The sequence below is a fragment of the Tamandua tetradactyla genome, chromosome 19 (genome assembly GCF_023851605.1).
Source record: "Tamandua tetradactyla isolate mTamTet1 chromosome 19, mTamTet1.pri, whole genome shotgun sequence".
Taxonomy (NCBI): domain Eukaryota; kingdom Metazoa; phylum Chordata; class Mammalia; order Pilosa; family Myrmecophagidae; genus Tamandua; species Tamandua tetradactyla.
In genome coordinates this window covers 68,715,775-68,738,925 of record NC_135345.1, presented here as the reverse complement: position 1 = coordinate 68,738,925, position 23,151 = coordinate 68,715,775, and the positions used below count along the sequence as shown (strand labels likewise).

At 36.2% G+C, this 23,151-nt stretch overlaps 1 long non-coding RNA gene across 1 annotated transcript in view; it reads right to left on the bottom strand.

Annotated features, from left to right (window-relative positions):
* Window positions 1-2,518: 2,518 nt before the first annotated feature.
* The window catches only part of LOC143663666 (uncharacterized), an 80,100-nt gene continuing 59,467 nt past the window's right edge, over window positions 2,519-23,151 (bottom strand). The window contains exon 3 of the long non-coding RNA XR_013166105.1: window positions 2,519-2,734. This is a non-coding gene — a long non-coding RNA (uncharacterized LOC143663666). The remainder of the gene's footprint in view (window positions 2,735-23,151) is intronic.

The window sequence follows — 23,151 nt, the reverse complement described above, 5'->3', positions numbered from 1 at the left end:
TGCTCTGCTGTGCATCACATTTATTCTGAAGTTTGTTTATTATTCATAATCTTGTATTTCTACTTTAGGTTCATTATGGCTTGTAGGAGTTCTAGAAGCTTCTTGTGTGATTTATCGTAGATTCAGTTCCCCTAATAGAAAACAGGAAACATTGCTGCTCTAGGTTTAATGTGGAATATATTGATATTACCTTATTAGCTTCTTAACATAGGTCTTTCCTTCGTTTTAAAAATTTTATCAGGATACCATAGAAAATATTTTTCCCCAGAAGCAGAATCTAGGACTGGCATTTTGCATTATATTTTAATGAAAATGTTAGAGTCTGTGGATAATTTCCTTAATATATTCTGGTATACAACACAATTTTTAGATTTGTTGGAAGTTCATTGTGCTGTATTCAACTCTGGAAAACTGTGCATGATTAATTGCACATCTTGTGCTCACTTCTGTGCACCTGGCTGTTCTAGTAGATGAGTTGCTTCATGATTTTGGATACTGTTCTTTGCCTGCTAACTTGGAAATGGAAGAGATGAGAAAGAGCAGAGGGTTTGCTTTTTAAGTCCCATTTTTCTACACATGTCTACAAGCTGAACATTTAAAATAAATATTTGCTTGAGTTTATAAATCTTGCCTAAGAGTTACTTCAGTGTCAGTTTTGTCTTAACTGGGTGCTTTTTCTCTATCACTTTTTCATCTTTACCTCCTACCTACCCAACTAATTTTTTCTCTATGACTCAAATTTGTTGTTAATTACACCATCAACTAATTTTTAAGCTGCTCATCTCTGAAACTAAAACTCGTTTAAATTTCAATTCAGTTACAACCTCAAACTGCTGAAACAAAAATAAGGAAAAGGATAAAACCCAATTTAATTCAATGGACATTTATTGAATGTTAAGTGTAATGTCTGTGGGTGTTAACTGAGGTGGTATCTGAGGATATGAGAAGTGAGCAGGGGACTGAGGTCAGGTTTGGAAGTGCCAATTTTGGTGATTAAACTTTGCAAAAAGCCATCAATCATGAATGTGAGCAGAGTTCCTGAAAGTAGGAGTGTGGCTTGGACTATGTGCTGAAAAACATTAAGGGATTTTATTCTCTGTTGTTAGGATTCATAAAATTAGAAATATGATCAATGAAAAATAATCTCCAAATGTGGAATTGTAAAGGTTTATGAGAGTGGGTTGACTGAGAAAGGGAGATCATGTAATGACCACAGCAGACAGCGTGGAGTGAACTGAGGTAGAGAAGCTGTGGTGGTTTGAAGTTGTTATGTACCCCAGAAAAATCATGTTTTTTTAATCCTTCCCTGTGGGTATAATCTATTAGAGGTGGGACTTTTTGATTAGGTTATTTCAATTCAGATGTGACCTACCTCATTCAAGGTGGGGTTTAATCCACTTACCGGAGTCCTTTATAAGAGGATGAAATACACACAGAAGCCAACAGATGAAATTAAGGGAAGCTCACAGAGAAGAAGAACAGAGAAGCTGAGAGAGGGAGCCATGGAAGACAGAAGCTGAATTCAACAAAACTCGGAAGCGAAGGACCAGTAGACGTCACCATGTACCTTGCCATGAGACAAGAAGCCCCAGATGCTGGCAGCCTGAGCTCTGAAGACATCTTGTGGATGTCTTGAGTTGGACATTTTCACAACCTAAGAGCTGTGAACTGTAAGTTAGTAAGTCTCCATTGTAAAAGCAAACCCATTTCAAGTATATTGCATTTTGGAGGCTTTAGCAAACCAAAACAGAATCTGTGTGGTCCAGCATTTCCACTCCCTCGTCTGGTACAGATGCATGTTTAGAATCAGGAGGATTCACTGATAAGAGTATGAATTATGGAAAGGAATCTTATCAAATAACACCCTGATAAGCCAAATGGATAGGTCTATTGAGTAGCTCTGATTCTACATATCAAAAATGAAACTTTTGTTCATTTTGTTATTAATATATTTTTCTAGTCATCTGTATGAATCATGCAAACAAGAGTTCAAGTGTTTTCAGAAATAAGTAGCCCTAAATAACATGACTGAAATGTTTTAAGTCCATAGAATTGGGGACTGGAGTTGTAAGACAACTTTTATATAAGAAAGATTGTATTCTGATAAAGGTGTTTGTCAATTATTGCCAACCTGTGAAACTGACATGCTACACCAGTAGTTTACAAGTATAGAAGGAATACATAAATATATATATGTAAATAAATAAATTGCTAGTGGAAGGATTTGTACTACAGTGTGGTTTCAAAACAAGTATTCTTTTATCTAATCCAGTTACCCATCATAGGTTTACTTCCTTTAATGAATATAAAAAGTTAACTACTTTGATATTGAATCTTAATCTTGGTATAGAAATTGTAAATTACTCTGCCCACCTTTTATGGTAAGTGTGATTTGTAAGAGTTTTCTAAGTCTGGCTGCAGGTTCTCTCCAGAGAAGTTTGAGAAGTTGCTACAAAGGAAGAAAGCTTTCCTCTCATTGATTAGTGAATAACAAATCCATTACAAATATGCATGCTGTTGACCTTTTAGCTTGTTTTCCAGAATACAAATTCAACAGAGCCCCCACTCAGCTATACATGCTGTGAAGGTATTTTGGGGCATTGGAGTGTCAATCCATCCACTTCATTTTTGGAGCCCCTATCTGCAGTCTTATTGCTGGTTCTTCTGTGTACCAGAGGATGCCAGTCAGCAGGCCTGGGGTTTAAAGATTGCTTCACACTGCAGCTCTGCAAGGCTTAAGGGAAGAGAAGGTTAGAATCTTGGACAAATAAATATCCAGTGACTTAAAAGTCTTCACACTTTTGACTTGGAAAAGCACTGTGTGTATATTGAAACAGGCTGGCACAATACAGCTGCTAAGCTAAGAAAACAACGAAGACTAAACCACAATTTGTTTTTCTCTGTAGACAGAAAAGACTAATTTTCATATGTGTGATGATGGGCTCTTAAACATGGTATTGTCAATCAAAATACAAATTGAGAGATTGAATAATGTAGCACTTTCATTTAGAAAGGTGTTTTCAGATTCCTTTTACCAAATTTTACTCTGGAGGTGTAGCAGTTGCAGCATAATTATTGCTTCCATATACTGAACCCCCTCATTTATTTAATGTCAGAGCTAGTCACTGTGCTATTGTCTTTATACTTTGTATACATTATCTATAATTCTCACAACAATCCTACAGGAAAGATCTTATTTTCCCAGTTTTAATAGAGGAGACAGAATGTTGAGAGGTTAAGTATAAATTCCATTTTCAAATTCTGACCACCACATACTCTCAGTGTAACTCTGGGGAGTTTTTTAACTTGTTTGTGCCTCCAATTTTTTCATTTCTAAAATGTAAACAAAGCAGTGTCTATCTCCTGGGGTTGTTGTAGGGATTAAATGAGTTAATTCTATGACTAGATAACATATATAAGGTTCTCAGAATGCAGCTTGGCACATAATAAGCATTAAAAGATGTTAGCTATCACTATTATACTAATATTAAAATTGACTATGTTTTCTATTTCCTGACCATATAAGAACTTTTCAATTTTAAAATTCAAACTCTAATGCTTTTTGTAATCTCATTGCCCATTCTTCTTCTAACCGACATTTTTCCCCTTGAACTCTTTCAAGTTTGGGGATGTAATAATTATTTTCATTTAAATTTACAAATTTGAGATCTGAACAATGCAGCTTGCTTATAACTAAGGGAACAAATCTTTTTATTCAATTGTAAGTGATCTACAAATAGACTAGTCTTTAGAAGAATCAAGTACACCTAAACTACTAAGTACCATTTAAAAATCAAGTTCATAATTGAAACATTTAAAGAAATAATTATGTAAACATGAATCCCTCAGCATCTGACAACTCTTATGATTCTTATTCCTTTTTTACTTGATTTTTTTATACAATCAAAGAAAAGAATCCTTGATTTTCTTCTTTTACCACTAGTTCAGGCATTAAAATTTCTTGGGTTATCTACAGTTTACGGATTTAAATGACACTTGGCAACAAAAATCTGTTACTATCTTGTTGAATCCTTTCTTTTCTGAAGATATGAGTACAAACTCTTTCTGAGGTCTGTCCATGGGAAGGTGGCTTTGGGGAGTTTAATAAACAAACAAAGGGGAAAATATCAAGCAGCTGTTCATGTAAGACATTTTCTGTGGCCTTGAATAAGAAATAGTCACTTTGAGCTTTATTTCTTCATTTTTATTGAATGATTTGGAAAAGGAATTGGTGAAGATTAAGGGCAACAAATTGTTTCACTGGGTTTGGCCCAACTTTTAAAAATTCACAGCTTAGTCAAGAGCTTAGTACTTGGAGAACTTTTTCTCCTTCAGTGCATGTAGTTTGTCAAAAGCAAAATTAACAGTTCTCCTAATCTGTCACTTAAACAAGAGGGGATATATTATTCTAATCAAATGGGAGATTTATTATAATAGAAGTACTTTATGTCCTAGCAGAGATTTGGCAATTGCAGATTTTTAGTGTTTTGTTGTTATGCTGCCCTTTGACAGTTATTGCACTGTCTTTGATAGGTCAGCCATCCAACGCTAGAAACCAAGCCAAGAAATAGAAATTCACATTTCTATGTATGTAGAGTGTTATATAGAGCTATCTCCCTGACCAAGAACACTTCAGCAGTTTCTTTGTGCTCAAAGAACTAGAAAAAAGATCATTTAAAATGATCCCTGAACACTGTCTCACTGTGTCATCCAGAAAAATAGGTGGGTTGAGAGATAAAATTAGCTACTGATTGGTTTCAGGCAAACCAGCAATCATTTGTAATAATGATTGGCATCACTAGTGGGAAGTTAAGAGTTAGCAACAGCACATCTCTTTATCATTTTAATGGGGACATTTTTCCAAAGTAATTTTGAACTTAAAATGAGAATCAATTCTCAAGGTAGTTAAGGTAATAAAGATAAACATTCTACCTGAAACACTCAGAAAGGCATAAAACATCATTTGTGGGCATTTTTTGCTCTAGATATATGAAAGAAGCCTTCCAGTCAATAGCATATGCTGATTTGGATTTAATATTAGTTGCTGCCTGAAGGGCTGTGTTGAAAAGGATTTTGAAGTATTCTAGAGAGAAATTCCATGAGAACAGGGTCCTTCTCTGTCCTGTCAGTCATTGTATCCCAGTTCTGGGCACAGAACATAGAAGGTGTTCAGAAAATATTTGAATGAATGAAGTTGTAAGAGGTTTATATCTATGTTTGCTTCAGTGTTGATTGTGAAGGAAACAATTGAATAAAAATTCCATTACCATGGGAGCCAACTCAACTGCTCAGGGGAGAAGAGTATGATGACCAATAGTGGCATTTTTCATGGATTCTGGATAAGGCTTTATCAATAAATTTGCCAAGAATTTATTCTCCCATCCGCAGATGAGTTGTAGGAATCCACTAATTTTTCATAGTTTATGACTATCACTCTCTACAAATTTGTTTTTAAATGTTTTAATAACTATTTACTGAACAAATTAAATAAATGAATTAATTAAATGTTAATGTATTTATCTCACTCCAAAGTTGCACAACCAAGTTGACTAGCTGCACAGTTCGAGAGTTGAAGTTCTAAATTGTTTAAATCACTAGCATGAGAAAAATAAAGCATGATAAAAAACCCATGACTGCTGTTGGTTTTAAGCTGCCCTGGCTTTAATAGATAGGTGATGGTGTTCTCTTACTTGGTAAAAGTGATTCCAAAGAATACTGAATACAAAGTTATTCTGTGACTGCAATAGAGCGCTACAAAAATATGTAATCATTTTTATAATCATGGCTGATTGCAGCCACAAACAAGAACACTGTTCACTGCACAAACCACAAAATAACCAGGCAACCCCTAATATGTGTGACTGTTAATATACATGACTGTTGCATCTTTATAAAGTACAGCATTAGCCCCACTCCATTCCTCATACATCCTAGAAAAGAACAATTAATAGACCTAATAATGGAATTGCCATCTCTTTCTGACAACATCCATGCCAGAGTAAAACCATACTTCTATGAATCCTTCCCCAAATCAGCTAACACAAGCAAGACTCCATAATAAGTTCCTCCTAATAACCTCTTACTGGATGCCCCATGTTTTCCAGAGTTACAAAGTCTCCTTTGTTGAAGAAGTAATAAACAAGAGTGGTTCTGTTTATTGACAAATATTTTGTGTCTCCTAACTAGTACAGGTGGAATTTTTATTTTCTGCTGTGAAGGTTTGCTCTAGTAAAATAGTGTAGAGTAAGGCTGTAAATCCCCTATTCATTTACTAGCAATGTGTTTTTTGGTCAAGCATACTGTGATAACAGTGAATGAAAAAAATGGAAATTCTTAGCCTCATGAAGCTTCCATCATAATATGGAAAGATAGTTAATAAAATAATGAAAATAGTATGTTACTATTTCACTATGTGAAAGTGCAATGGATAAAACAATGCATGGAAAGTGGTAGAGGGTCAGGTCTGGGGTTTTTGTTTGTAAATATGATCAGGGAAAGCCTTTCTGAGAAGATAACACCTGAAAAAGACTATATATAAAGCAATAAGGGAGTGAGCTCTGTGAATATTTGGGGGAAGAACATTCCAGACTGCATTTGGAAGTGCAAATACCCTTGATGTGGAAGCACACCTGGAAAGTCTGAGGAGGAACAAAATTCCTATAAGGGATGGTACATAAGGGGCAAGTTTATATGAGATGAGAATTAAAGGAAGCTAGATGCTGTAGGACCTTGTAGGTTACTGTACAAATGTTGGCTTTCTGTGAGTGAGGTAGAAGATACTGGTGACTTTGGAGCACCAAGAGTGATATGATCTGACCTACAGGTTTTCATAGGATACTTGTGGTTGCAGTGCTCAGAACACACAGAAAATATTTAATGGCAAAAACAGGAAGGCCAGTTAGAAGGCTACTGCAATAATCTAGGCAAGACATACTGGTGTCTCAAGCCAGAATGGCAGTAATAAGATTTGATTCTGGATATATTTTGAAGATAGAGTTATGCTGGGTTGTTAGAGTTGGTTGTTGTTGGATAGAGATCATGTAGGATGTGTGTGAAAGAGGAGTCAAGGGTGACTCAAATGTTTTTGGCTTGAACAATGGTAAGAATGAAGTTGCTGTTCACAGAGTAAGACTGTAATGGAAGATTTTGGAAAAAGGAAAATTTGGGAGTTTGGTTAAGATACATGACATTTGAGATGCCTATTAGTCATGCCTCTGGAGACACTGAGTGACAGTTGGATGCAGATGTTTGGAGTTGAGAGGTGAAGACTTAGCTGGAGATTAAATTTGAGAGTTAACTGAATAAAGGCAGTATTTAAAACCTTGGGATCAAATGAGATCACCAAAGAAGAGGATGTGAAGAGAAAATAAGTGAGGTCCAAAGACTGAGCTCTGGGTTACTTCATTGTTATTAGATTGGAAAGGGAAGAAAAACTAGTACACAGACTGAAAGAAGTAGTTGGTGAGTTATGAGAGTATCAGGTGAGCGTGGCATTTTAGAAACCATGTGTTTTGGTTTGTTAATGCTGCCAGTAAGAAATATACCAGAAGTGGAACAGCTCTTAAAAAAGGGAATTTAGTAAGTTACAAGTTTACAGTTCTAGGGCCATAAAAATGTCCAATCTAAGGCATCTAGGGAAAGATACCCTGACTCAAGAAAGGTCAATAAATCCAGAACATCTCTGTCAACTGGAAAAGCATGTGGCTGGCAACTGATAATCCTTTGGCTTCTGGTTTCAAACAGCTTCCCTGGGGGGCATTTTCTGGGTGTCTGTTAGCTCTGTTACTTCTAAACTTTCTCTAAAATATTTTCCCTTTTAAAGACTCTAATAAACTAATCAAGACATACCTTAAATGGGTAGCATCACATTTCCATCTTGTCAAAAGTCACACCCACAGTTGGGTGTGTCATATCTCCATGAAAACAATCCAATCAAAAGATCACACTCACAATTGAGTGAATCAGTCTCCATGGAAGCAATCTAATCAAAGGTTTCCTCCATAAACAATAGGTCTAGTCCCATGAGATTGGATCAGGATTAAAGCATGGCTTTTCTGAGCACATAATGGTTTTGAACTGGCACACCAAATAAAAATATAGATCAATGAGGAGTAAATGATCAACTGTGTGAAATGCTGCTAATAGGTTAAGTAGGATGAAAATTGAGGTGACTATTGGATTTACTAATGAATAAGTCATGTTGACAATGGAAGAATCAGAGGAGTTTCAGTGGGGTGAAAGAGGCAAAAGCCTTATAAGGATATATTTAACAGAAAATATGGAGAGAGGAACTAGAGAAATTAGGCACAGAAAGCTCTTTTTAGATGTTTATTATAATGGAAAGGAGAGATAATAGTCTTTTACTGGCACCAAGGGACAATTTTTGCTTGTTTCAATAGAAGGCATAATAGCATTTTTGTGTGGTGATGGAAAAAAGCCACTGGAAAAAATAACATAGATAATGCGAGAGAGAGGAGATCAGCTGGAGCAATGCTCTCAAGTAGGCAAGAGACAATGATATCTATCACAAAGTAGAGGAGTAAGCCTTAGGTAGAAACATGTAGTTAATTCATATTAATAAGAACACAGAGAAAATGGGTTAATAGATGGATAGGTAAAATGATATAACTGTGAAAGTTGTCTTCTGACTCTTATTTTCTCCAGTTAATAAGAACTAAACTGACTCATTTTCTCAGGGAAATAAGAACTAAATTTAGGGAGAAGGATGATCAAGAGGTCCTGGAATTCCTGTGAAGAGGACATAAGTAATGTTAAGTCATCAGGAAGTTAGATTTGATGGTCCAAAGGCAGATGTTGGTGTCAACACTGTCAGTGTTAAGAGGAACAGATGGCAGTCTTTAACTGGAGTTGCAAAATCTTGATATTTTCAGCAGACACTGGGTAACTGGGTAAGAATTGTGGAGGGCAGAAAATTAATCTTACTCCTAACACTTGGGAATTCTTCTGAATTCCTGCAGATGGAAGGCTGGAGGGAAGAGGGAAGTGTAAATTTGAACATGTCGACTGCCCTCTGTTTCATTTCCTTCTGGCCTCTGTCTGCTGGTGGACAGAACTCTATTGCCCCTCTGTCTTGCACACTTGGTCTTTAAAAGCAAAAGCTATAGATTTGAATAGAATGTGAAAACATTTAAATAGTAAAGTAGGGTTACAATAGTACATACTGAGTAGTCAGAAGATAGATGTTCCAAGGGTTAATGAGGTATGCAGACCCAGAGATCTTCTGTTTTGGATTAATTTCTCATTGTACTTATTTGATTCATAGCATGGGGTAGTTCTTTTTCTATTTCAATTAAATCAAGTTTTTTCATTTAAAGATTATATAAATAGGGCAGCAATTTAAGACTTAGGGAAGTCATCCATCAATAATGAGGGACTGCAAGGTATCCATTGAAAGCAGAAAGGTTTGATTTCACAAATAAAGCAGTGTTCAATCAATCTATAATTTAAATGGTAACTATAAAATAATCAGGCTGACTTTCTTTTGCTGAATTAGTGTCATTTCATAGTAATAAGTCTTATATTACAAAATTATTTTATAAAACAGCAAATATTTTATAGGTGTCTGTACGAGAGTGAAAATAAGATGATTTTATTCTTAAACTGGAATTCATCATTATGGTAATCAGTAGTTGCTGCATGCTTACTATGTGCAGATATACTGTCTTTTTTAATCCTTAAAATAATTCTGTGATATGGGAATTATTAAATCCACTTTGTAAGTGAAGAAACATAAAATCAGACAGGTTAGTACCTTGCCCAAAGTTAAACAGCTAAAGGGACTTACATCCAAGTCTCTCAAATTTCAAAGTCTATGATAATAACAACTACACTATGGCAATTCTCCCAACTCTTTCTACCTTGAACTTCTCACCTAGACACATCAACCAGGACAGCTTTATGAATAAGCAGAGTAGATGAGTACTTATGCTTAAAAGATTAACTCTACTTCACATCACTTTATCATTTTAATTTTAATCTTTTGGGTCACGATACTTTAGTCTTTCAGAATCTTTTGTGTTTAAAATGCTATTACTTGTGGAAAGGGTCACTAGTTTAGCTATCATCAGCTAACAACTGTGTTACATTAGTCCACTATATAACGTTAATTAGCAGACACTTTGTCTCTCCCAGGTATGCCAATATTCACCCAGGATACAATCTGAGGGTTGGAGAGAATTCTTGAGGGTATATGCTAAGTGAAAGGAAATGTAGAGGTGGTAAGCCAGAGATTTTTCCTACTTCACAATTTGATTGTGTCTCCCCTATCAGGTCAGAGCAGAGAATTTTATAGCTAGAAAGGCCTGTATAGATCAAGCACTTCAGTGCTCCTATTTTGCAAATGAGAACACCTAGCTCCAAGATCACATGTCAAGATGGAGGCAGAGATAGGATTATAATTCTCTAGCCAGAACCTTTCCCATTATAAGGCTGCCATATGAGATTGGGGTCAAGTCACAGCCTTTGAATCCCAATGCATTCACCCTCCTTCTCTATTTTGGAGTCTGGAAAATGTACTTCTCTTTCCTCATTTCTTCCAGGCTTTCTTTTCACATATGTTTTACAGACATAATGAACTGCTTTTGGGTTCCCATCATTCTCCTTTCCTTGAAGAGACCCTGAATCTGAGGCTAGAAACCTATAAATTTCATGCCAAGAACTGTGTACAAAAGGATTAAATACTGCCACACTTACAGGTCTAGAAAAAAGAATTAAACCTGATTGCATGATATTTCTTGAAATAATTCCAGTTGTCAGTATTAGGCATCCTGTCAGCAGTAAGAAAATTCACAAGCATGAATTCCAGAAATGCTCAAAGGCAACTTCACAATCAGCCATCTCAAATTCACTTTCTTCCAATTAAAACTCAAAACCTTCTTTGTTCTCATTTTCTGGTGAATTTTTGATTTAGGAATATGACTGGAAAGCAATGAATAGACCATAGTAAGTCCTAGACATGCAATAAGCTTTTTTTTTTTTTTTGGTAGAAGTTATGTATGGAAACCTATGAATCTTTTAGCAAAGTACTTTTAATCAACTATGACCAGCCAGAATCCTCTCACCACTTCAAATTCCCATATTATATTCTAGTAATTCCCAGACTTAATGTGTTGTCCAAATTCTACTAAACTGGTAATATGAGAGTTGACTTCCACAACTGCACCATTCATCTAATTAAGTTTCTAAATTCTGCATCTTCTAATTGGATACTAAGCAATTCAGAAGTGGATAGATTTAATGTCCTTTGATGTTATGTGGAACTTGAAACTGCTGATGGAAATTTACCTGTGAGTTAGTCAATAGGTCATTTGCCTGAGGAAATTATGGCCAAACAGATTATTGACCTTTGCATCTACATCAGGTCCTCACCTTTGAGTCCAGCTGAAATTCAGACTGATCTAATTGACAAAAGAGTCTAGTATCATATGATATAGATGGCTGGACTGTGCAAAGTGAGGGAAAAGTCTGGATGTGAGCCACAGGGTTTAAAGTGTACTAATTACTGAAGACATTTTGGATGCAGTGGAGAGAGTAGGAAGGTTTCTTTTTTGTCCCTAAAGGAAAATGTTGTTTACTCTGTAGTGGTGGTTGATAAGAGTGTCTGTTTCCTCTTATGGTTGGATAGTGCTACAAGTGTAGTTACATTTGTTGTCGTAAGCCCAGTGTTTCTGCTCGCGAAGGCTTCCTATTTCCTAGAAGAGTAACCATGCATGGTGTAGCATGTGGCTTGTGACATGGCCACCAAGGGTTCCTGACTCCTGGTATTCATGCCTTCATGTAATCCCCTCACCCTGAGTGTGGGTTGAAACCAGTGAGTTGCTTCTATGGCAGGTAATATGGTAAAAGTGACGATGTCACTTCTGTGATTAGGTTATAAAATACTGTGACTTTCATCCTGTTAGTACTCTCTTGCTGGCACTCTCTCTTGACCTCTTGTTTGTGCCAGTGAAGCAAGCTGTCATGTTGTGAGGTGCTCTGTGGAGAGCCCATGTGGCAAGCAATCAAATAAACAAAAACAAAAAAGAATATGAAGATGGTCTCTGGCCAGGAACTTATGAGAAACTGAAGTCTTAATCCAGCAACCTGCAATGAATTGAATACTGCCAACAAGCATGTGAGGGAGATAGAAATCTGATTTTTCTGAGTCAAGCCTTGAGATGACTACAGCCTTGTCAGACATCCAGAACCAGTGAACTTGGCTAATCTGCATCCAGATTCCTGAAGCACAGACTCTATGAAATAATAAGTATAGTTGCTTTAAGTCTCAAAGTTTCAGAGTAATTGGTTATACAGCAATAGATAACCAATGCACAGGGCATTCTTGTAGTATTAAATTACTTGTGAAAAAATACAGCCTCTGCTCAAATCCACCTTTATTTTTTCATTCAATAAATATTTACTCAGCACTTATTATGTCCAAGGAGGTTTAGATAGAATAGTGGACATGCAGACACAAATCAGTGCAGATGGGAATAATCTATTTAATTCCAAATGAAGATTTTTGTTATCAGTATTTTCCTAGATAAATTCAATTTTATTCAATAACCATGTTGTAGGAAATCAAAGATGAAATCACTGTATCATGTAATGAATAAAAATTAACACAACAAATTCAAATATGAGAAATATCATATAAGTAAAAGGTCTTTAATCTACAATGGCATTCTGCTAGGTGTTCCTAATTTGAGTAACTAAGGAGATTCATTTCCTGAAAAAAAAAAATAAAAGGGAAGAGCAGGTTTATGTTTTGAAAATGAGGAGTTTGCTTATTAATTTCTTTGAATTTGGGGAAATAGTCAGGTAAAGGTGTTAGGAAGAAACTCAGGAGTTAGCTTTGGATTGGAGAGAAAGTTTGAGGTTGAAATTATTTTACGGAGGAGAGTACCAGGGAAATATGTAGAATGTGAAGGAACATACATATTTCAGGTGTGGGCAGTCATGACAAAAAAGGAATGTTGACTAGGCAGAACAATAAAAAATATTTTCTTTATAAAAAAAACATGTATACCCAAGAAAACAACCAACCAACCAACCCAACAAACAAATAAAATACAGGGAACAAAAGGGAGGATTTTCTGAATGTGGAACTACAGTGTTCTATCACATCAGTAATTTCAGAAAGTATAAATAAAAAAAGGGCTGAAAGGTATACTTTTCATATAGGAACAAGAAGATATTTATTACTTATATAGGTTTGATAAGGCAGAAATGAGAGTGTAAAGTGTTGAAGCATAGATGTGCATGAAAAAGGAGTTTATAGGACAGATCTCAGAAAATTTAGATATAATAATTATTATATAATTATTGAAATTCAGGAACATTATTTTGGAATAAGATGGGTGGATGGGCTTCTCTTTACTTCCCTGAGACTATGTACAGAGAGTGATAGGAAGATGAAGAAGGGTTGTCTTCATTGCTGCCTACTCTTAGTTGTGAAAAGAAGATGATTGATAAGGCTGAAGCTAAAAGAGAAGCAGGACTATTTTACTGGAGAGATGAGTATGTTTATAAGTCAGACTTCTCTAAGGAAACAGAACTAACAGAAGATATCTGTAAATATTATGAGATTTATAAAAGTATCTCATGGAATTGTGGGAATATATGAGCCCAAATTCTGCAGGACAGGCTGTGCATTGGGAACGCTGATAAGGTTTTCAATGACTTCCCCAAGAGAAGCTGGCTGGCTGAAATAGAGATGAAAATTCCCTCCTCTGACTAAAGGAATCATCACTTCTCCTTTTAAAGGCTTCAGCTAACTGGATGAAATGTCTCTCATTGATGAAGGCAATCCCCCAAGTTGGTTATAGATGTAAACGACCTTAAATGCAATCAACTTAATGATGATTTAAGTCCATGAAATGTCCTCACAGTAATGATTAAGCCAATGCTTGCTTGACCAAACAACTGGGCAATATTACCTGGCCTAGTTGACCCAAAGCCTAACTATCATAGTATATATACTGGATGAAGAGTAGAAATGAAAGTGATATTTTTGGAGTTTAAGAAAGAGGGATATGTGATAGAACATCATATCGAAATTAATGGGTAAGGATGATATCTAGAGTATACATAGAAAGAGACATTTCTTCTAAGACTGAAGAAAAGTAGGTAAAAATAGATGTAAGTATAATTTGTAGATAGAGGATGAGAAGTTGAATGGGTTCATGTCTGAGTCTCTTCATTTTCTTCATGCAGTAGTGGACAGCATTTGCTCTTAGTGAATAATGGAGTCTTGGGTAGTATGATAGGCTTAAAGACAATGCACAAGTGTGGAAAAACTGCTATGGAAGGCAGAAAAAGGAAAGAATTAAGGATAAATGAAATGTCATTTAATTTAAAATATCTCACTGTCTTTCGGTTCTGAAATAAGATGGAATAGAAACACTTCACCCTATTTTTTCTGCTTCATATATTACAAACCCTGTATATTATGAGTGGCAGAAGTAGAAGGAGACTCTGAAATGTGGAGAGAAGAAAGGAGACTGATTAGGACCTCAGGAGCCAAGGAATGACGTGGTGATGCATTATGTGGATTCTCTTTTTGCTTTATATGTCTCAAACTTGGTGCTGAAGAAGACAACCACCCAGAATGCCACCAATGGACACCATAAAATAAAGTCCCAACAAAAACCTGCCTAAGAACCAAGAAAGACAGGAGACTTTAAGGTAACAACTCCCCTACCTCAGCTAAACACCATACAAAAAACTGATCCCATCCCTGCCAAGATCAGCAAACATGGAATGGAGATCCTAAACAATCATGCCTGCCCAGTTGTAAAGGGGTTCCTCCTCCCCACCAGAATGGTGTCAGAGAAGGCTGAATGGGGAGCCAGGAATTTCATCCCTGCTGGGATATAATAAGAATCAGTGAACATGAAGATAAAACATTATCCAACATGTTACCCAAGTTGAAGAAGAGAGAAAAAGTGAGAGGAACCTTAAGAACCCATGGCACTGTACCAGAGTATTCATGTCATTGGCACCCCAGAAGGAAAAGAGAAAGAGTGTGAAACCAGAAACGTATTCAAAGAAATAATGGCTGAAAATTCCTCCAATTTGGCAAAAGACATGAACCTACAGATTCAAGAAATTGAGTGAACCCTAGATGGGAAAAACCCAAAGAAATCTATGCCGAGACACGTAATAATAAAACCCAAGATTCTATATTTGAAGAAATATCCCATAGGAATGAAGGGGAAATTACATTCTCAGATGAAGGAAAACTAAGAGAATTTGCCACTAAAGCCCTACCCTAAATGAGTAAAGGAAACTTGAAAAGGAAAGAAAAACATAAAAGAAGGTATTTTGGAATATCATAAATCAAGAAAGAACAATGGAAAGAGTGAAAATAGGGATGGGGTGGTGCAATGGTGGATCAGTGGCAGAATTCTCGCCTGCCATTCCAGAGATCCAGGTTTAATTCCTGGAGCCTGCCCATGTCAAGAAAAAAAAATACTGATAAATATGGTAGGCTTTTTTCTTCTTGAGTTTTCTAAATTGATGATTGAATCATAACAATGTGTGATTTGGTGTCTGAAAGTATGTAGAAGAAATGCTTAGGACAAATATATTATAAATGCAGGAGGAGAAAGGAATCTAAAGGGAATTAAGATCAACACAGGTAAGATGTTGACACCAGTAGATTGTGATGTTATGTATGTACAATATAATACATAGAGCAACTACTAAAAGATCTATACAGATACACTAAAAAACACTATAGATAAATCAAAATGGAATTCTTAAAAAGATAAAAGTAAACCCAAGGAAAGCAGGAAAAAAAAAAGCCCAAAGACACATCATGGGCCAATCTGCTAGAAAAGGAATGAGAACTCAGTATGTCTGGAAGAGAACATTTTGTGCTTTAGAAATCCCTGTGACACTAATTGAGATCCTGCTCTTCCATCTGACTTTGATTTTTCATTTTGAGATGCCTTCATTGTTTGAAATTTTTTTTCAGTTAAAGGGAAAATATTTGCTAAACTTGGGCCAATTTTAGAATAATTGCAGCTTAAGCCCACCCACCAAGATACATTTTATGCATAAAATCAAATGAATATTACATTAATGAGAACATTGAAGCTAACGTTGCCAGATAAAGTACAGGATGCCCAGTTAAATTAGAATTTTAGATAAACAACAAATACTTTTTTAGTGTAAAGTATGCCCCAGTTGCTGCGTGGGACATATTTATACAAAAATGTCATTGCTTATCTGAAATTCAAATTTAACTGGTAGTATATTTATTTGTTAAATAAGGAAAACTCAACTTGGAAGAAAAAGGGCAGCTTTTAAAGACAGTCTTGTGCTTTCATGTTCTTTCTCTCTCCCCTCTCTGACTCTACACACACACACACACACACGCATGAGCATGCGCGCAAGGTTTTGGCAACAAAAGTTGGTGGACCCTTAATCTTCTCTAATTCTGGTTGCCTTTTTGAATGATGAATTTCCAGCACTGTCATGAGAGAGGCCATATTCTGCCCTAGGGATGTTTTTGGTTATACTGCAGTAAGCTCGATCTAAGGATGATGACTGTCAAAGAAAAGAAAGTGGAGAAATAGTATGTTTAAGTGAATTAAAAGACATATTTCCCCATTACCGATTCAACTTAGATGGCAACAGAAGAAATTCATGCAGCTAGATTTAGGTGTGTTTTGTCAAACTAAATCCAATTATGTCAAAAATTTATCTTAAAATTATTAGATTAAAAGGAGAGCATATCCTCAAACCAACTAGTGCATTTCTCAAGAAGCTGTCAAAATAATAAACACATCAAACAGCCTGGAGGCTTTAAAATTTTCTCCCATTTTGTTCTAACTTTTAGTCTGTGTCATGAAACTATTACTGAATCAAAAATGAACCTGATTGACTAATAGAGTTCTGCCTACTCAAGGAAGGTGATATGTCTAAAACAAACCAACTATGTAATGAGGTGGTAGTAAAAGAACATTACTAATTTAGCTTAATGATAGTGTTTGTTTTATTTTAATTTCATCTAATTCTTTGCCATGAATCAGTATTTATACATATAACTATATCCATACCTTCAATAGAAATAGTGATTTTGTGTTTACAAATACTTCAAATTATTCTTGTATTTCATATCAACTACAGGGTGAGAAACATGGTATGCTAAATTGAGTCATTCAATTCATTAGAACAATATGAGGGGATTTAGACATAAATTTTTAGTATTTGAAATAATTTTTGATTTTAATTATATTTCAATAAATGTGCAGAGAGTTAATAAACTTTCCTTTAATCATAGTCTACCTAGCTTCCTCTAAGACTTCTCCCCTCCACTATAAAATTACCAAGTGTATTTAAGAAATTCTCACCAGCTTTTGACTCTCTGGTATAATATTCAGGTATGAAACAGTGATTTATTAAATGAAAGGTAAAAAGGACAAATGGTAAGTCACTGGATGATTATTTTAAAAAACTTGACTCTGGTATTTTTATCTATCCTTAGCAAACCTGAATTCAATCTCACTAGACTGATTGAAATAAATACATTTAGAATAGGAGGCTGACAATTTTTGAAACTCAGAATTTGTGAAAGATTTCTGCAATTTTTTGGGTAGATGGAATGTAATTGATTTGACAATGGAGGGGGGTTGTAGAAAAGGAAATAAATCTCTGTTCAAAATGGATTCTTAAAAACAAAAAATACCACTGCAAGTCTGCTATCACAGTTGGGAGTGATAGAGGATAATACATGAGTCATGTACACAGCAGTCTTTTGTATTCTTACGACTGTAACACACTGTTTCTTGATGAGCTGGCATCTCATACTTAAATACCAAGTGGCATTTCCATTTTGAGTGTGTTCATTAGCACTAAATGGATGGTAATACATCACCAGGAATTAACGGAGGAAGTTGTCCCCATGGAGAAGCCGTGAACATTGCCCCCTTGGTCTGCCAGGTAGCCTCATATATGGGGTGATATCACCACTGATAATGGGGGTAAAGTGAGGGGAGTGAGTCCTTCCTTCTGCTGAAAATACAATGTTTCAGAATTTTGTATTTGGAAGAACAAGAATGTATTTTCAACTAAGAAACCCCTACATCCTGCATGTGGAGAAAGGAAACTTTGTCATCACATACTGCCAAGAAGAGAGAGGAAAGGCAATCATATATCTATAAATGTAAATTTAACAGAACAACTAGAAAGAATTTGGAACTAAGGAGTATATATGTTCAGCTATTATTAGACAGATAATATACATTCAAGGATGGATTTTTTACTTTCCGCATTTGCTATAAACCAGACACTTAAATTTAATTGCCTATACTTTTATTTTCTTTTTCTTTCTCTCTCCCTTCTTCCTTCCCTTCCTTGTCCCACCCCCACCCCTTCCCCTTCTTTCTTTCTTTCCTTTCTTCTGCTTCAGTTTTTGAAGGTGGGGGTGGGAAAGGTGTTAGGACATTAGCTGTGAAGAGAAAATAGAGAGGGAAGATATAAACTTTTTTTGTCCCATTTTATTTGACAGGAAAGAATAATAAAAGGTAGTAAAAGAAGGTAATAATTATTGACCCTCAGTATTAACTTTGTTCTCCTGGGTGAGCACATAATTAGGTTGTTCTTTAAAATGCACATTATGTAGTTGGCAGCAGACTCCGGCTTAGATTGGATAACTTCTTATGTAGGCAGCTTTTAAAATGCACATCATGTACCAAAGGAATTTTTCCGGTCTATTGGGTAAATATGTATTAAAGTAATTTAAAAAATACTTATGTACTCAATAGACTGGAAGTGGTCAATGGTTTAATGAACAGTCATGCAGTTTGAAATGTGTATTATTATTTATGCACTGACCCAAGTGAAAATGAGAATGTCTTTTAAAAATGGCATATTCCTGATGACTGGGTATTTTTGCAGTGAAAATCTTAAAAGTATTTCAGCTCAGGAGCCAATTTTAAAATTACACTATCTCATCATTCCTTTACCTCATTTTTCCTGCCTGCTCTTCCCCTTATGGGATATATTCTAATAGGCTGATTTTATGGCCTCTCTGCTGGCCTAATTTCATTCTCATAGATTAAAGCTGATTTACAGACTCATTCTAATTTTAGTTTAAAATTTATTCTATGTTGATTCATCGAGCTTCACATAGTAGGCACTGAATCAATATCTGTTTGGATGGGCTATTTTTATATTTTTGAGTCATTCTTGTAAGCAAACAGCTGTGTGCTTACTATGTGCTAAATAAGACATCTGCAAGCCCGAAATAGATCCAGGCTCTTCTTTAAGCTAGCTGCCTTACCTTTAACAAATTAACTCCCTCCATCTCCATCAGTTTCCTCATCTACAAAATGGAAACAATGACTCTAATCTTGCAGAGCTCTTTATTTATAAAGTGCTTAACCTGATACCCAGAGAACTTTCATCAAGATTATTTCTCTCTTGAACCACATCCTCACCCAGATGAGAAACGTTCATTTTCAGACAGCTGAGGTTTCCAAATTCCATAGTGCTCTAATAATAAAAATTAAGAATAACATTGTAATAACCCAACAAACAGGAACTGATAACTGGAATGTAAGCATTCAATGATGCTCAAAGTCCCAATTTCCAGACCAGGACTTTCCCTGGCCACTGTCCTTTCCAATATAAATGCTAGTCGGGGGACCCTAGAACCCTGTGAGTTGGCTTCGCCCCAGTATTTGGGTTCTTTCTTTCCCTTACTTCCTATCCGAAGGGTATAGAGGAAGTCAGACCTTAAGTTTCCTTCTGGCTCAGAAAATTCCATATGCCAACAAACAAACAAACCAACAAATAAATAGCCTTCCAAAAAACTGGATTTTCTAAGAGCAAATAGGAGTAGTAATATCTACTGCAGCACCACACAGTAAATAGGGTCTTGAGAATAAACATTATTAACATGCTCACTGAGCTGCCTCAAATCCTGTTTGGAAGGAGGCATGGTATAAATAAATAAACATGCTCCCTGGATCTTTACTGTCTGAGGTTTAGTGAGCTACTTCAATCTTGGAAAGGCATTAAAATTGCTAATACATAATTGGATTTCTTTTGCTATTAGGGTACGGATCTCAAACTTTTTCCATGTATGCCACATTCATGGAGCAGGGGCAGTCTTATCTGTATGGAAATGCTATAAATGATATGACTCTTGGGGTCACTTGAAGGATAGAGAAGAGGAACCAAGGGATGCTAATCCTTTTTTTCCCCCTTCTTATTCTTACTGCCTGCTGGTTTTTCAGTAGATACTGTGTCAATGGACAGGACAGCAGTGCATGTACTCATGGCTATTCTGTTGGCACTGAGATTTCATCATTACATTGTTTATACTTTAATTTGTCCTTGGCCTTTGACAAGAAGGCTTTGTTTGCCCTGTTAAATCACATAGTTTTATATAGAAATAATATCTGTTATACGTTTACCTAATGGAAAATTATTTTATGTGTTTTATCTAATCTGCTGCTCTTAAATATGTTGCGTGTGGCTATATGTGACTCTGTTTTCAATAAGAAATTATTTTTTAAGCTATTTAGTGGCATAAAGCAGTTTTCTCTTCACAGTGATAATGGAGAGATAGAGGACAGTTAGAAGTTTTTCCAAAGGGCTATTTGAAGGAAAATTTAGAAATTTCTCGGAAAATGTAATGTTGTGTTACTTAGGGTCCAGTCAACATTTTGGGGCACATATAAGCTCGGGTCAGAGAGGGAAAACAAAATGGATTCAGAGCAGAAAGAATCCAGAATCCTGAGGAAGAAAATTTTGTTGTGAAGCCAGCTCCCTCGTGGGTTTAAAGGGAAAGAAAGACTTTATGTTTAGAAGTAAGCCTCAAGTCCAAGCTCTAGTTCTCCCAATTGAGGGAGCAGAATTTAATTAGTGGAAATACAGTTCATTGTGGACTTAGCCAGGAGGACACAGCCTGCCCTGTTTGTTAATAGAACAACTTATCTCTTTCAGGGTATCAGAGAACAGATATCAGCTTGAGCAGTGGATGCTGTTCACTGCAACGATAGACACTGCTATCACTGAAACTTTCCTCGGTGTAATTTCTGAGCCCCTTGCTTCCAGATAAGAAAGAGGCTTTCACAGAGTGCTTGTTGAAGGGTATGAGATGAGGTGTTGAGAAGGAGTTAACATGCATGGCATGAATGTGTTTAAAAATGGGGGCATATAAAGGGGACTTAAGAGAAGATACAGAAAGGATTGTTTTACAAGAAAGTCAGGTGCATGCCAGAGGCAAGGATATTATACCATAAGCAGGGATGACCTAGATGCACTCAAAATCTATAATCTTAGATAAGAGAGGTGATTCTGGAATCAAGACCAAGAGGTCACAGATGGCCCTAGGAAACCAAAATTCTTAAGATAAGTGAGAACAAAATAGGCAAAAAATGTGGGGCCATGACTGCCAGTGGAATACTGATTGACACACTTCAATACAACTTGCAGAGGAAGTCTTTAGGGAAAAGCAAGACTTGAATGTACAATTGGTTGAATAAATCACACCCTGCATACACTCCCCAGACATTTCTGGAATTAGTATCTCTCCCGCCTCCTCTATTCATTCATTAGGCTCTGGGTTCTCTCCTGATTTCTGTCTGTGGAAGGAATCAGGTTACAATTTTAGATTTGATTTACAGCTTCCATTCCAAACCATGTGTTATGAGCAAAAACAAAAGCAAAAATTTCAACCATTTATACCTATAAGAAGAAGAGATTTATTACTGTTTTAACCTAAAAAAGAAATTGTTTTAACAGGAATATTGTATTCAAAATGGTTCAGTGGACTGCCAGGACTGCCAGAGCCCTACAAGCCCCAAGAAACTCTAGAGATCCTCCAAAACAGGATAACAGAGACCTCAAATGTTGGGGGAAGAGTTCTGAAGATACTGATCCCTGGCCCAGCACCTTCAAAAAGTCTTGTTTTTATAGTCTTTACAGTTCCATATGACTGGAAGACTGACAACCCAAATAGTCTCTGGCCTACTTATTCTTTGATGAGTTTGACAATGTAAAACAAAGTATTCTCCAATCATTACATGCACAGGGGCTGGAGGAGTGATGTGAGCTATTAAATAAACTCTAGGGAGCAGGGAATCCCTGGGATTAATGGCATTTCTGCTTCCATATATGGCATTCCACTGGTGGGGCCGGGAAGGCATGTACTAGCCCCAAACAAGGTAGGTCAAAGGCAGCAATACACCCCTGTTCTTTATCTTTGCCCCTGATCCTTCCTTATTATCAGCTAGGACTGCGCTGCTTTAATGAGGAAAAGATCATGATGATCATAATATCTTGTGGATTATAAGGGCTTATGACTAGCTTAGTGAATGGTTTTATGAAGTAAAAATCATAAAGCGTGGGAGTAAGTGAATAATAAAATGGCAGGACCATGGCTAGATATGATTAGGAAAGGGTGAGTGGAACAGAAATACTGAGCAGACTTGACAAATCACACTCGTTATAGATGAGGCTTTATGAATGCTTGAAGACAAAGGAGAAGTCTGTGAATAGGATACAGATAAAGGTATGAGAATATAAAATGAAAAGTAAATTCTGACTCTGCCATAGTTCTCTGACAATATGAAAGAGATGCTGTTTTTGTTTCCTAGATTCTTCAAGCAAATACCATGAAATGGGTCTGGTTAAACAATGGGAATTTATTTGCTCATGGTTCCGAGGTTAGGAAAAAATTCAAATCAAGGTATCATCAAGGCAGTGTTTTCTCCCAAAGACTGTGGTGTTCTGGTGTTGGCTGCTGGTGGTTCTTGGTCTTTAGCTAGTAACATGGGAAAGCACACGGTGACATCTCCTGGTCTATCACTTCTTCTCCGGGTTCTGATGATATTCAGCTTCTGACTTTTCCCTCTGACTCTCTCTCCCTATGTTTAAATTTCATTCCACTTATAAAGGGCTCCAATAATAGGATTAAGACCCATCCAGATGGAGGTGGGCCACAGTTTAACTGAAACAACCTCATCAGAAAGTCCTACTTATAGTGAGTTCACACCCACAGGAATAGAAATTTAAGAACATGTGTTTCTGGGGTATTTAGAACTCCAAATCACCACAAATGCCTAGTCTTAGATAATTTAACATGTCTTATATTTAAATTAGTGCTACTTTAGGTCAGGAACTTTCAATCAG